Consider the following 12,492-nt stretch of genomic DNA (forward strand, 5'->3'; position numbering starts at 1 on the left):
CACCTTTTCATTTTCAATATTGTTTCCTACACAGCACTTTGATAAATGATGTAGGAAAATAATTGGAAATAGAAAATGATTAATTTTTTTGTGCCTGAACAGGAACCACAAGCCAATAGCATACGTTTACACTAATGAAAAGAAATCACTTTAACAGAAACTTCTAGTACAGGGGTGGGCAAACTCGGTCCTGGAGGGCCGGTGTCCTGCACAGTTTAGCTTCAACTCTAATCAAACACACCGATTAGTTTGTTCAGGTGTTTGACTAGTGTTGGAACAAAACTCTGCAGGGACACCGGCCCTCGAGGATCAAGTTTGCCCATCCCTGTTCTAGTAGCTTCATTTCAGAATTTTTTGAATTATTTTTTTTAAAGTATTTTACTTTAAAAAAAGCACCACTTTATTTGCGAACAAGCAGAATTGGTCAGCGCCAATATCCTAGTAGTAAGTACGTCGACACATAGCACTGAGGTGCTTACGATGACCCAAGTTCGATTCCCAGCTTGTGGTCCTTTGCCAATCCTTGATAGCACATGACAGAAGTCATGTGATGCAGACCTCTTGGCCAGGTTACCTTTGTAAATGAGATCTTGATCTCAATGTTTTTTTTTTACCTGGTTAAGTAAAGAAACATATAATAACATGCAGCAGTTCGTTGTCCATAATATACGCCTGTCCATACTATAACCCCACTGCAACCATGGGCCTCTTGATTCACAATGTTGACATCAACAAACTGCTCACCCATGACACCATACACGCTGTCAGCCATTTGCCCTGTACAGTGAAAACTGGGATTCATTTATGAAGAGAACAACTCTCCAAAGTTCCAGATGCAATTGAATGTGAATATTTCTGATGAGTGTCCCTGAGATGGTTCCTGTGCAAAAATGCTTTGGTTATGCAAACCGATTGTTGCAGCAGCTGTCCTGGTGGCTGGTTTCAGACTCGGAGGGAAGATGCTGGATGTGGAGATGTGGACATCCTGGGCTGGTGTTGTTACACATGGTCTGCGGTTGTGATGCTGCTTGGATGGACTGCCAAAGTCTCTGAAACGCCTATGGTAAAGTGTGCATCTGATTGAAACCTTGCAATCTTTTGAGGGCACAGGAGAGAATTTGTGAATGTTAGTGAAGAGACAGAATATATAGTCTGTTTGAGTTAATTTTTACTACACAGACCAACACAGAACTTGATGTGCTCTTTTAGTGGTCACAAAATAAGCGTTTTTTTTCTAAAATGAGTACCTAAAAGAGTATATTTTGCACACAGCCCACGTCATAGTGTGTTTTCTTTTATCAATGTCCGTCTAGCCAGTAAAGTTTAACTCAAAATGACGTGTTGATCAAAGTGACATAGCCATAAAACACCAAGCTCCAATTTCAAAGTTGACGTCCCAAGTTTTTCCTAGCTCTGTTCTTCTCCTTCACCATCTCTTTTTTTTCTGCAGTCCAAATTATATCCATATATGCCAAACATATTTTAATGATGATGTTTTCATTTTATACCAGTTCACTCAAAAAAAAAACAGAAAAAAAAGAAAAGAAAAAAAGCTGTGTTTTTTAAAATTCAAATTTGGGTAAATTATTAACAAACCCAAACACTGGCCTAAAGCTGGATAAAACTTAATTTGGAAATTTAACCCAGTTGTTGGACTTGTCCATAAATTTTGTCCAAATTTAAGCTAAACAATCCAGCATTTTAAAAAAAGTGTTGTAAACTGTCAGTTATTAAACAATAATATACATGAGTTCTGGAAGTTAACCCTCTGTTTGTTTTCTCCATCGAGAACAAAATATTTTGATCAATGACTGACTTTTAAAGACAGACCTGTTATGAGCTCCTATAGGTTGTTATATGACTGATATAGGTTTTACTCAACCTAGCTGCAATTTGATTATTTTTTTTAAATAACCATTTACAGTATTTTGTGCAGAAGAAGCTGCAGGATGGTATACATATAATGCTTGATAGAATTGTAGTTCTTCATCAAAACAACACTGGTGGCCAGGTCAAATGATTGGAGACCACCTATTAGACTGAGGACTGTGCCACTTATTTAATTCCTCCCAGTTTGTCATCATTTCCTCACCCTTTTGCGAACCTGTATGGCTTTTTTCCTCCTCAGATCATTTACATAATGTGAAAGCATCCCAGGATTGTATTTATTATTATTAAATGACATCATAAAAGAGCAAATGAGGTTTGGGGATGAGGTGTTCATATCAGATATATTTAGGATGCTGTATTTCCAATTACCGTGACACAGCTGCTTTATTTCAAGCAAGTCCCATTTCGCTGACTTACGGCATGTCTCCTGGGACAGTTCCCCCAATATAACAGGAGCTATCACTTCCTGGAATATTTTTCATATTGACTGCCAAAAATGCTGACTGTTTTGCCCTTTTCTTTTAAAGTTTTGCTCTTCCCTGACTGCACGGTTGGCTCCGCAGGCTGCAATAATCTTGATCTCCCTCCAGGACCTTCTTTGCCAGAATCAATCATTCATTTATTCTGTGACCTTCACTGAACAGACGATATAGCAGTGGAGGAGCCCAAGGCTTGCCTCAGATTCAAACAAATGTAATTGCTTTATTGATAATTCAAGTATTTTCTATGCTCTGCATGTCGATTATTTGCCTTTTGAGTGACTCTCCTGCAGCTGACACTGGTGCTCCAGTAGCTGTGACAAGAAACAAAACACTGATTCATGGGATGAAACAAATGAGGCACTGGGTCTCAGCACTTTTCACAAGAACAGGAGTAGGGATTCACAAAAAAAAAAAAAAATGCATGAATTTGTTCTTGATCTTGTAGTAATCTATTGGTCTCAGCAGACTAATCTATAACAAGATTATTAATTTATTAATTTTCTTTTTAGCTTAGTCTTTTTATTAATCAGGGGCCGCCACAGCGCAATGACCGCTAACTTTTCCAGCATATGTTTTACACAGCGGATGCCCTTCAGCCACAACCCAACACTGGGAAACACTCATACACTCTTTAATTCACACACATACACTACGGCCAATTTAGTTTGTTCAGTTCACCTATAGCACATGTCTTTCGACTGGGAGCACCCGGAGAAAACCCACGGGAACATGGGGAGAACATGCAAACTCCACACAGAAATGCCAAGTGACCAAGTTGGGGCTCGAACCAGTAACCTACTTGCTGTGAGGCGATCGTGCTACCCACTGCACCACCATGACGCAGTTTTACATGATTATCTAATTTGAGATTCATTTTTATTTTTAAAAATAGTTTTATCAGAGAAATCACTACCAATTCTTACATTTTTCAGTTTACGGCACTTTCTCTGCAAACAGTGACTGGTCTGTCAGCTGTAATTTAATTAGTTAACAAAGAGTGCACACAAGTTGCCATTACACTTTGAATCTCTTAGTAATGATACAAGATTATAAAAAAGAAAATAAATAAAGAAATGAATAAAAAATAAAATCCATTACATGCTGGTTAAATTTGAGTTGTCTGAGAGCGACAACTTTTACTATTTGACCACTGTAGAATCTAATCATTGCAGATAAAGATGAAAAAAATTAACATGACTTTGAGATGGCCATGATATTATACGCATACGTAGACTTCATGGCAAAACTATCAACATCTCAAAGGCACAGCATGACTGTATGTTTAATAATATGCACAAAATATTAAAATGTCTTTGGTGTTTCCTGTTTTTAAACCAGAAATCAAGGATGTAAGTACGGCATCATGACGACACAGGACATGGTCTGTCACTACTAAAATAGGTTGTTCTGTGGTTTTGAATAGTCTTCAAAACATTTGGGATCGATTTATTACAAAAGCCACCAAAATATTACACTGTTCTAGTGGTTTTTGAAAATTTTGTTTAAAAATAAATTACCCAAATTGTCCTGCAGAAGTCATGTCGTGGGCTACAATAATTATTAGAAAATTCTGAGATAGCCTGTCAGTGGTTCTCAAACTTTTTTCACCAAGTACCACCTTAGAAAAAAATCGTCTCTCCAAGTACCACCTTACGACGCTATTTTTTAACCAGTATTAAAAAATAGCGTCGTAAGCCTAATTAAGCAGCTACAGGTGTGCACAGTTTTAAAACGATGCAGATTACTTCCTATTAGTAAGAATATGTATTATTGTCAGTCACTTTAAACATTTGAAATAGTCTGAACATTAACTGTGCTTGCAGATAAAAAAAAAAAGTTTTAGTTAAAATGTGCTTTTAAAAGTTCATAAAAAAATGACGCTGTTCCTAAAAAAGAAAACTGCTGTACTTAAATCTAAAGTATTCATAGTAGCCTATTCATCAAAAGCTGGAAATGCAGCTTGGACCTTACAAATATAGGCTATATGTCATATTCCTACACTTTCAGACAAATCTTGAAATAAATGTTAAATGTACATATGACAGGGTTCATTCAGGCACAGCCTAATGAAAATCAATTCCAGCACCTATTTTTTTTTCAAGACTGACATGCTATGTATTGAAGACCTAAAATGTATTCTCAGCAACCCATAAAACATTGCATAAGAATAGATACAAATAAAAACCATTAATAATAATATTTATTAATCATATATTAATAATATAATAAACCTGCACTAAGTGCTTGTGAAATCTTTTTTGTACTCAAGAAAAAATACTATTACACTGCTAAAATAACAAAAATTTTAGTAAATAATACTAATATTAGGTATACGAATTACTCTTTTAAAAAGTACTAGTTGGTTACTTTTGAAAAAAAATCTGATTTTCATTATGAAATCACTTTTTTTAAGTGTAAACCTGATTTAATGGTTTGATTGCTTACATCCCAAAGCTAGATGTATAATTTGCACTAACAAAGGAAGTATAGTCAATTTTTCCTTTCATGACAATTAATCTTTTTCAATAGCACTGGTAAAACTACCAAATAATCTTTAAGGCCATAGAGACACTTTTTGCCCATTTTTAAAAATATATATTTTTAAGCTTTGAAAGGTTAAAGTATATGGTAAAAAGATTTAAATTTAGCCTTTTATTTACATATTTTACACTATTTTCTTTACAATTTGGCAAATTTGTTTCCTTAATAGCTGCACATGTAGATTTTATTTTACACTTGATCTTAATCTAAAATAGAAACGTAAAAAAATAAAAGTACACTGTCAGTAAAAAAAATAAAACAAATGAATTCATTTTACTAGAGGTATTTAAAATATGACGACACTACATTTATCAAAGCAGTGTTTTAAGAGCCTTAATGTAAATTGTGATAAATAAACAATAAGTAGGCTAACAATGGATTGCTTTGACCTGTAATGCTTTAGGACAGATCAGAATACAGCTAAATGTATAAATCACACAAATACCTCATCCAGAAACATTTCCAGCATAATTATTTTGTCGTAAAGAAATAAAAAATGTTCCACCTTTGCTAAAAGTAAGTTTCACTTCACAACACAGCCAAATAAGAAGACCATTAGCATTGTCATCGATCATGTATCAATCTATTTCCAAATATTTGATAACTTTGAATACTTTTGACTAAATTTAGTTAAGGAGCAAAGATAAATAATGTCTACTTTAATAGTGGAAAGATCGCGATTGTATTCAATCTGAGCACACAGGCGATCATGAGAGCACTTGCAGTTCATTTGAAAAAAGCCTATTTAAGAGCTCGCATATCTGTTTTAGTGATTTGCGTACATGAATGCGCTCTCGTGTCAAAATAAAGCACTCGCCACATTTCCAGAAATGAGTAATTGCGCAATACCTTCATTCCCGCGCCGCCATTCAGACTGTATTTGGAGCAGTGACAGGTCAGAGGCTAGTCGACTGGCTGTCGGAGAGCGAAACGTGTATGAAGATCATCAAATAGGCAAGAAATATGTCCGCGGTTTAATTACTCTGCTAGACATCTCTGTAGTGAAAACATCCGAGAAGCATTATTCCAACAAAACATTTGTTTTTAAGTTGTTTTTTCTGTCTCTGCAACACAGAGAACCTTTGTCCCGCCCTTACGTTTCACGCAACTAGACAAGGTCGACTGTGATTGGCTACTTTTCATGTCAGTCAAATCACGCTTCAGAATCAATTCTTAAACTTCGGAAACTGATATTCAGCAGCTTATGACACAATGCACTAAAATAAACACTCCAAGCACAGCGCTGTGATCGTACGCTTCACAAAACAGCCGATGCTGATCACATCAATGTTATATTACGCATTAAAGGATTAAAAGTGTTAATTGCTTCTTTCATTATTCAGCGATTCCTCCGCGTACCACCAGGAGGAAGCCCGCGTACCACTAGTGGTACGCGTACCACAGTTTGAGAACCACTGGCCTAAGTGATACAGGTATACGCAAAAGCTTTTAACTATTAGGGATCTGGTTTTTGACCATTGCTGAATAGTGTGACAACCAGGACTGTACAATTTGAAGCTTTATGCCATGTCATGCAAATATAAGCATCCTGCATTTAAATTTGTGTTTTTATTTTTTCTTCCTCAAAATTACCATATGTTACTGGATTCTAAATGTCATTAACGCAGCTGTCGTGTTCTAGCTATACAAAATAATCAGTAATCATATTCCTAATGATTTTTGTCTGCTGATCCTGATTGCGTGGTCACGGAGCAAAAGAAGCAGAGGAATTAAAGAGAGCAGCCACCAATCAGAACTTAACTTAAAACTTTTTCTTTAAAAACGTAAAGCTATTTAACGATAAAAAAAGTATTTCACAGTGTTTCATTGTATTTTGTCATATACTTTTTCTTCCAGGAAGAGATAAGCCCGCGAAAGTTCGGTTGGAAATTTAAATTGTGAAGTTGGTACTTCCGGTTCACGGATTAGAAGGCACAGCCGAGCGTGTACATTTGAATTAAGTTTGTTTTGTTTTACAAGCTTCTTAGAATAGAATCTGAAAGTTATTTTTGCGTACGTACTTTTAATGAGATATGATGAGTATATTATGAGTAGCCTAATAGAGCAGCAAGTTTCATTTAGAAGCTATAGGCTATTTGTTCAGGAAATCACGTTAGGAGGAGGTTCTGTTTGAAGTATATTTTGGAGCAAACAAACAAAACTGGCAAACTGTCTAAAACGTAAGTTACTCAATATTTATTTTGTACAAACACAATATGAACTTTTGTTGAAAATGTCACTGTGGCAATTGGTTTTAATTTATGGCCGTCTCAACGTAATAGTGGTAAAGTTGTTTCTTGGACATTAATTTTACATTCATTCTTTAAAATTAGGCCTAACGTTATATGAAAAAAGTAGCATTTTCGGCAGAGTCTCGTTTAGCATAATTTTATGGCCTAACTTAACTGTCATAAACAGTTGTACTGTAGCCTAATCAAAGATGAATAACGCACAATGAGTACTGCACAGTTAGGTTATCCCTCAAAAGTGCAAAACGGACAAATGTGTTAAAATTAATAGGTTATTTTTATGTAGTAATTTTTATGCTGGTAAATAAGCGTGCATATATTCAGCATCTATATCGCAATGTGTGTGTTGGTAGCTGATCAGCACAACAGTTAAAAATGCATGAGATTTGCAAAGTACAACATTACAGAGTGAATGTTTACCATTTGCATGTGTCTTACAGGCATTTCGGGAGAGTTTAAGGGGTGCTCAACCGCTCCTGGAGATCTACCTTCCTGAATTCAGCTCCAGCCCTAATCAAACACATCTGAAACAACTGATTAGCACTTGATAATTACAGGCAGGTGTGTTTGATATCGTTTGCAACTGAAGTCTGCAGGAAGGTAGATCTCCAGCAACAGTGTTGATCACTCCTGGTTTAAAGCATTCAGGCACAAAAAAAGTATGTTTGTAACTTTAGTGAAAAATGATTTTACTAAATTATTACAATAAGTCTATGCAGTGTTATTTTACATTTCATTTTTCCATTTCTGACAGCACAGTGCCTCAATGGGTAGCGATCTCGCCTCACAGCAAGAAGGTCGCTTGTTCGAGCTGGGTCAGTTGGCATTTCTGTGTGGAGTTTGCATGTTCTCCTCGTGTTGGCGTGGGTTTTCTCCAGGTGTTCCGATTGCCCCCACAGTACAAAAATATACGCTATACTGCAAGTGAATTGGGTAAGCTAAATTGTCTGTTGTCAATGTGTGTGAATGAAAGTGTATGGGTGTTTCCCGGTGATGGGTTGCAGCTGGAAGGGCATACGCTGTGTAATACATATGCTACATAAATTGGCGGTTCATTCCGCTGTGGCGACCCCAGATTAATAAAGGGATTAAGCCTTAAGTAAATGAATGTATTCCATTTCAAAATATTGTTTCACTCTTTAAAAAACCATAAAGCACTATTTATTTTACTTTTTTGTTGCTCTGATAGAATAATATTTGCTTGCAATTTGTTTATTATTTTGCATACATGATTCGTATACTTACAAGAATCACCCCAATCGATACTAATTAATGATTTCTTTCTAAAAAGAGCTATTTAAGCCATCTGGTAAAATTAGTGTTTAAGGCTTGCTTATTATGGACTTGTGCAAAAAGGTTTAATGAGACCAATTAGCTGTTTCCCCTATTGGGTGATTTGTTTACTGTTACTAGTTGTTACTAAAAATACAGTCAGCCACGCCTACAAGAGCTTCATGGATATGCACGTGACTCAAATTTTGCATTATTTGTATTTTTTGCAAACTTTGAAAAGATTGGCTTCACATTAAGATGGAGGCCTGGCTTATATCGATATAAATGATTCGTTACTAACAAAATACTTTCTTGGTGCTTTAATAATACTTTGTGACAATCATGTGCCACGCACACACGCACTACAATTGAGCTCACACAATTCACCTATACAACATGTTTTTGGACTGTGGGGGAAACTGGAGCACCTGGAGGAAACCATGCAAACACAGGAGGAACATGCAAACGCCAAACAGAAATGCCAACTAACCCAGATGGAGCTCGAACCAGCGACCTTCTTGCTATAAGGCGATTGTGCTACCCACTGCGCCACCATGCAGCCCCCATTTCAGAAATACCAGAATTAAATTTTACAAAAGCATTATTGTAAGTTTGACGAAATCTAACATTATGATCAGAATATATTGTCAAAGCTAAGCCCTTGCTAGATAGGAAACAGACAGTGCAAAGGATATCCAGTAAAAAAAAAAAAAAAAAAAAAAAATATATATATATATATATATATATATATATATATATATATATATATATATATATATATATATTAGGGTTGTAACGGTATGAATTTTTTACGGTAAGATAATCGTCTAAAACAATACCACGGTTTGACGGTTTCGCGGTATATGGTATTAAATAGTAATTCTCATAGCAAAGACCCTGAAAAGAATAAGAACACGTTTTCTGACTGAACAAAGGTTTTATTTCAACAAACTTTTGAAAGAACCATTTTAATAGAACTATAGAAGTCTTATAAAAATAAACTGAAAAATCTCCCATTTTAATAAATTAAATTAGAAGGAATAAACAAGCAGGGTCTTTTAAGATTAGACAAAAATAAACTTAAACTGTCCTTCCTTATAAGCAGGATAAATGGGAGACCAAAAGTGCAATACCAAGTTTATGGCTGTAAACATGTATTTAAAGTGTTGTTTTTTTCAGTCTAGGTTGTGATGAAGAAATGTAAGCATGTTGAGATTTTCTTCATCTTGACCGCTGAGGTGAGAGAATGTGTCCACTTGTACAATGAACAAATAAAAAAATAATAAATAATGTGTCAAAGTCCAAATAAACATGGTGCAAATCCTCAGTAAAAAAATAGATATAAATATTTACTATACTGTAAATAGTTACATAACGAAACTAGATTCAGTATGGAACATCCTTAGGTTTTATGTGCCAGCATGGATATGGTTGTCTATCGATATGGATTTGGATATGGTTGTCTGCAATGCAGACAAACAGCTGCACCTTCATTTGTGTCTTTTGAAAACAGCAAGAGCAGCAGTTCGTCTTTGCTGTGTCACTGTTTTGTCATGTTTCTGTGCTGCTGTGCATGCAAAAGTACTTAGTATGAGAATTATTTCATGCAAAACTTTTTTTTGCGTTTTATTTAGCCGCGCAGAAATGTATGCCTATCTCTCATTCCGTGTTGGTCCACAAACAAAAGTGAAACCTATGCTTATTGGTTGTGATATAGCGAGTTTGAACCAATCTGGGCATGGAGGAGGGACAATGCATCAATGTTGTCTGGTTTGTCCGGAGACACAGTGACGAGCGTTTCTTTGTCAAATCAGCATTGTCAAATTTTGATGACGTAACCGCACTGATTCCGGAGCCTCTGAAAGTCTGCAAATGTTATGTGATACAGCACTGGAAAGCTGAGATTCTCTTCTTTATGCCAATCTTTGAATTGTATGAATCGGATCAGCGGATCAAAAGTTATTAAACATTTAAGAGCAATACTTATTTTTAGCCGCGGGCGGCTGTCTCGGTCTTTAAGGGTTAAAACCGTTGATATGCAATTGTTCATGGTATGATAATCGTGCACGTTCAAATCGTGGTAAACCGTCATACCGGTATATTGTTACAACCCTAATATATATGAAATATATATATTTTTTTACTGGATATACCCTGCACTGTCTGTTTCCTATCTAGCAATGGCTTAGCTTTGACAATTGTCATCTGCTCAACTATGTTAATTTCTCTGCTATTCGTAGCGCTCTAAGACTTTCACTGTCTGCGTGTGACCCCATTGAGAAGTAAAGTCATTGCACCGTAGGCCAAGAACTAGGATGTAATAGTTCAATGCCAGCTAATGCATTTTGCACCAAGTAATGGCATTATACGATACATTCAGTCTCAATGCGTTTTTTTTTTTATTGGCTCAAGTAATTTGCAATGTCAGTCAAGGACTAAGCGAAACAGTCATGATGTGGGATTTTCAGAACAACCATAACCTTGTCTACTGTACCAATTTACCAGTTAAAGTAACATAATTTTTGCCTTGGGAAACTCGCTCTTGTCATTTGTCACCAGCCTTCCAACTCTTACTCCCAGAACACCTGCAGCTTTAAGATTTCCCACTTTATATAATTCACTAAAATCATTCCCTAAATGAAAGCTCTTGAGTTAGCTGTTCATCTAGTGCTGCCAATCACAGCACTGGAGCATGGCCTGTAATTAGCCTCAATCCCATGACGATTTCTCCAGCTCCAGCTTCATTTTTAATCTGTATTCTGTATCCTATATAAATGAACGTATTTTAATTAAGTAGTCCAGGGAGGACTTAAAAGCACTACAACTTTAGCTTCCCTAATGCAGTATCATTACAAAGAGATAACACTGAAGAAATGGTAGCATCTATATAAGCTGGTTTATTTAGCTCAGAAAAAGTATGTAATGTCATTGAATAAAACAAAAAAAGAAATATTCACTAATTGGCTTGATAAGGTGAAAATAGCTTTTTAAATTGCAGGTAGCCCTGGATAGATTCACATTTTAAATAAATATAGTAATAAAATATATTATTTTATTAGTGTTATATATTGTTATAGTATTATATATAACATCAAGTTGTTAATTGCTTATATCAGAGTATTTACAGGATTCAGAGAGTGAAATTTAATACCTTTTAAGACCTTTTTAAGACTCTTTCCATAGATTTTTAGACCTCATTGCCACTTTAGGATTCAATGGTAACATTGGCGACAATTTCACTTAATATATTTACTAAATACTGATTGTAAGAAGGGCAACTTGTCAGTGGGTAGCACGATCGCCTCACAGCAAAAAGGTCCCTGGTTCGAGTCCCTGCTGGGTCAGTTGGCATTTCTGTGTGGAGTTTGCATGTTTTCCGTGGGTTTCCAACGAGTGCTCCGGTTTTCCAAAAACATGCGCTACAGGTGAATTCGGTAAGCTAAATTGTCCTTAGTGTATGTGTTTAAATCCGTGTGCATGGATGTTTCATAGTGATGGGTTGTAACTGGAAGGGCATCTGCTGCATAAAAATATATGCTGGATAAATTGGTGATTCAATCTGCCGTGGCGGCTCCACATACAAAAAAGGACTAAGCCGAAAATCAAAAATAAATGAATGAATGATTGTGAGAAACTAATCCTAAACTGAAAAATTATTCATATACTGAATAAAAATGCTAGTTCAACAGGTGGCGCCTACAACAGCAGGATTAACAGTGTTGTCTTGGTTACTGCAGTAAACAAAGCAATGTGATGTCAAATCCAGCAGCATCTTAATAGTCGCAGAATAAATTCAGGCAAACTTTAGCATACTGGTACAAAATACTTTGTAAAAAAAAAAACGTTTAAGACGTTTTAATACCTTTACATACATTATATCATTATATAATACATTTATCAACTTTTAATATGTTGGTTTTAAGACCCTGCGGACACAATGTATCTGTTTGTATGTAAATGCAGCTTTGAGAACATCAACATTTCTACATCAACATTGTCAACAGTTAATTTAAAGAAGTGAAAATTGCCAAGATAAGATTAATTAAACTTTGGTTATG

The 12,492-nt window shown here is 35.6% G+C and overlaps 1 protein-coding gene across 7 annotated transcripts in view; it reads left to right on the forward strand.

The window, feature by feature from the left end:
• Positions 1–6,266: 6,266 nt before the first annotated feature.
• Positions 6,267–12,492, forward strand: part of ar (androgen receptor) — a 166,957-nt gene continuing 160,731 nt past the window's right edge. The window contains exons 1-3 of one of the 7 annotated variants that reach the window (XM_073949585.1): positions 6,807–7,093; positions 7,603–7,821; positions 7,917–8,095. The gene's annotated coding sequence lies outside the window, so the exon portion shown is untranslated. Of the gene's footprint in view, positions 6,347–6,806; positions 7,094–7,602; positions 7,822–7,916; positions 8,096–9,613; positions 9,673–12,492 lie in introns of those variants that run through there. The other 6 variants (XM_073949582.1, XM_073949587.1, XM_073949586.1 and 3 more) reach the window with 6 other exon arrangements.

The sequence above is a fragment of the Danio rerio genome, chromosome 5, assembly GCF_049306965.1.
Source record: "Danio rerio strain Tuebingen ecotype United States chromosome 5, GRCz12tu, whole genome shotgun sequence".
Taxonomy (NCBI): Eukaryota; Metazoa; Chordata; class Actinopteri; order Cypriniformes; family Danionidae; genus Danio; species Danio rerio.